Here is a 3,972-nt window from a genome sequence, read left to right on the forward strand (position 1 = left end):
TGACTGAGCCAGCCAGGTGCCCCATATTACTTTTTAAGTGAGGGAAAATAAGGACGCCTGGATGGCTCAGTCAGTGGAACGTCTGCCTTCAGCTCAGATCGTGATCCCAGGGTTCTGGGTTTGAGCCCTAAGTTGGAATCCCTTTTCCGCAGGGGAGTCTACTTCTTCCTCTCCCTGCTCATGCTCTCTCCCTCTGTCTCTCTCACTCTCTCTCAAATAAATAAAAAAATAAATAATCTTTTAAGAAATTAAAAAAATAAAATAAATGAGGGAAAATAGTAAAAGAAATAATAACCGATCATATCCAAGGTAGACTTAAATACAAAATCAAGAGCTGAGATTTGTTGCCTGTATAATACACAACTATGAGTCCTGGGCCTATTGTCACACTTAGCTTCAAGACTAGTTCAGTAAGTGCCACTAAAGCTGAACTTGGAAAAAACACCCATAAAGCAAATCTTGGAATATAGTTAGTCTACCAGTAAAAAGTACTATTTTTTTGCACTGCAGGCCTGACAGAGAATGATAATAGAAATTTCCAAAGCAGCTACGAAATGATGGATTGATGTGAAACTTCTAGAGGCAAAGTATAATATTAGAGGTTCACTTTTAATAATATGAACTAACCATAATTTTGTTTTTCAGAACAACAAGCAATATATATGGCCTGATCTAAACAGGGGTAAACTAAAACATACGAACTTTATGCTTCAAATATTAAGGTCAAAAACTAGAGAAGAGGATTTTTTTCCTCACCTTGACATTTACATGTATTTTCTTTTAAAGAATTTATTTATTTATTTGACAGAGACAGATCACAAGTATGCAGAGAGGCAGGCAGAGAAAGAGGAGGAAGCAGGCTCCCCACTGAGCAGAGAGCCTGATGCGGGACTCAATCCCAGGACCCTGATCATGACCTGAGCCAAAGGCAGAGGCTTAACGAACTGAGCCACCCAGGCTCCCCTACATGTATTTTTAATTGCTAAACCTGAATCAGATGACAAACATTTATTTAGAAATCTTAGTCATCAGGCTAATACACACAAGTGCGTGCATACACACAGACACACTCAATAACAACAATTAGAATTTCATGGACTCTTACAACAGGAAGGGACTTTAAAAATCACTAGTCCAGACCTCATATCTGAAACATGAATTCCTTTTACAAGTCTTCCTGATAAATGGTTGTTCAGGGACATGGAGTTTACTATTTACCCAATCCACTTTTTTTTTTTTAACTTTTTAAAAAAGATTTTATTTATTTATTTATTTGCAAGAAAGAGACAGAGAGAGAGGGAGAGAGAGAGAGCATGCACGAGCATGGAGAGATGTAGAATGAGAGGGGCAGAGGGGCATAGAGAAGCAGACTCCCCAGTGGGCAGGGAGCCCAATGCAGAGCTCCATCCTGGGACCTGGGGATCATGACCTGAGCCAAAGGCAGACACTTAACCTACTGAATCACCCAGGTGCCCCTGATTTTATTTTATTTTATTTATTTTATTTTTATTTTTTATTTTTTTTAAAGATTTTATTTATTTATTTGACAGACAGAGATCACAAGTAGGCAGAGAGGCAGGCAGAGAGAGAGAGAGAGAGGGAAGCAGGCTTCCTACAGAGCAGGGAGCCCGATGCGGGGCTCGATCCCAGGACCCCGAGATCATGACCCGAGCCGAAGGCAGCAGCCCAAACCACTGAGCCACCCAGGCGCCCCTACTATTTTATTTTTTAGCTAATCTGTACACCCAATGTGGGGCTTGAGCTCATGACCTAAAGATCAAGAGTCAAATGCTCTACTGACTGAGCCCACCAGGACAAACTTACCCAATCCAGTTTTTTGTTCTTTTTTTCCTAACCCACTTTTTGATAAATGTTAACAATCTGTGTTTCTAATTTACATCTACTGGTTATAATTCTGGTTAGTAAGTCTATATAAAACCTTTAATCTATTTAAACATAGTTATCCGTCCTCTATTATTTTTTATTTTGAGAATATGCACTGATGTGTTTACACTAAATGTGTTCGGAGACAAAGACAAATGGGAATTTCAAATGCACAAATGTACATTAAAGAAGTAGGGGACAGGGATACCTGGGTGGCTCAGTCATTAAGCGTCTGCCTTGGGCTCAGGTCACGATCCCAGGGTCCTGGGATCAAGCCCCACGTCGGGTACTCTGCTCGGTGGGAAGCTGCTTCTTCCTCTCCCTCTGCTTATGTTCCCTCTCCCTCTGCTTGTGCTCCCTCTCTCGCTATGTCTCTCTCTGTCAAATAAATAAATCTTTAAAAAAAAAGAAGTATAGGCTAATATGTGTACATGCTATACATGTCTACCCATATGTAGGGTACCTGCCTAACAGTATGCTCTCTGTGTGTACCTAGTAATAATATATTACATTAGAATAACTATACTTATTATATAGATAGTTTCACATCTCTTACATCATTCAATGATAATATAATAATAATAGCTCTCATTAAGTTAGTTCTAGGTACTTTATTAAGTACTTTACATGTATTATTTCACTTAATCCACATAATGTATGAAGAATATACTATTTTATAATTAGGGAAACAAATTTAGAGCAATTAAGTAACTTGCCCACAGTTGGCATTTAGTGGTCAAAATTTGAGCCTAAGGTCACACTTTTATTCTATTTTATTCATTATCTCCCCAGAGTTTCCTGTAGTTTTACTAGCCTGTAGCAACTGAGCCATGTTAACGAGCGAAGTGTCAGAAATGATAAACTTACAATGAAAAGATTAAAGCAACTAGTTGATGTTTCTTTCTTTCTTCTATTTTTATGTATTCCTAATCTAAATGGGTACATCTCAACATTGGGTGTGATGGTCAGCAGAATTGTGGGATAGACCCCAAGATTTCCTAGCTCCAGTAGACTCACTCTTCCTCCCAGTTATTCAATTCAATGCTCATCTAGGTGCTGCTAGGAAGGGATTTTGCATATGTCATTAAAGTCCTAAATCAGTTGACTTTAAGATAGGGAGATTATACAGGTAGATTTGACCTAATCACATGAGCCCTATAAAAGCCAAGTTTTCTCTGGCTGGTGGGGAAGAGGAAGTCAGAGCAATGCACTCTGGCTGGCTTGGAAGAAAGCAAACATGCTGTGAACTGCTGATGAGGTGTGGAATGTGGCCTCTACCAACTGAGAATGACCCCTTGCTGATAGGAAGGAATTGGAGCCCTCAGTCTTGTGGTTGCAAGGAACTGAATTCGGCCAGCAGTCTGAACAAGCTGGGAAAGGGACCCCAAGCTCCTTAGAAGAATGCAGCCAGGCCAACACCCTTATTTCAGCCTTGTGAGACTCTGAGCCGAGCCTGGCCACCACTGTCCCCAAGACTTCTGATTTACAGAACTGCAAGATAACAAATTCGTATTTTTCAAAGCCACTAACTTTTGGGTAATTTGTTACAAAGCAATAGAAACTATTACAGGGAGGGCCACCTGACTGGCTCAGTGGGTAGAGCTTGTGACTCTTGATCTCAGGGTCGTGAGCTCAAACGTTGGGCATAGAGATTACTTAAAAAAAAGAACAAAAAACAATTACAGGGATAAATATCCCTATTCTCCCTCTGCCAGTTAAGAACGACAGATCTAGGGGTGCTTTGCAGGCTCAGTGAGCAGAACATGCAACTCTTGATCCCTGGGTTGTAAATTCGAGCCCCACATTGGGTGCAGAGATTACTTAAAAAATAAAATCTAAAAAAAAAAAAAAGGACAACAGATCTAAGTAGGTCATGGTAAAACAAGTGTAATAGGTCAACAGATGTTGTTTGCTTTCTGAAGTTCTTGAGCGCACTCAGAAATGAATGTTCATGCTGGAGCGAACATTCAGGTGTAATGCAACAGAAGAGAAAAACAGTGAATTTAGAAAAAAATAACCCAATATGCATTTACAATATAAAAGAAGTATCTTGCTTCATGTACACTCCCACCCAGACTACACCCCCAA

This window comes from Mustela nigripes, chromosome X (genome assembly GCF_022355385.1).
Source record: "Mustela nigripes isolate SB6536 chromosome X, MUSNIG.SB6536, whole genome shotgun sequence".
Lineage (NCBI taxonomy): Eukaryota > Metazoa > Chordata > Mammalia > Carnivora > Mustelidae > Mustela > Mustela nigripes.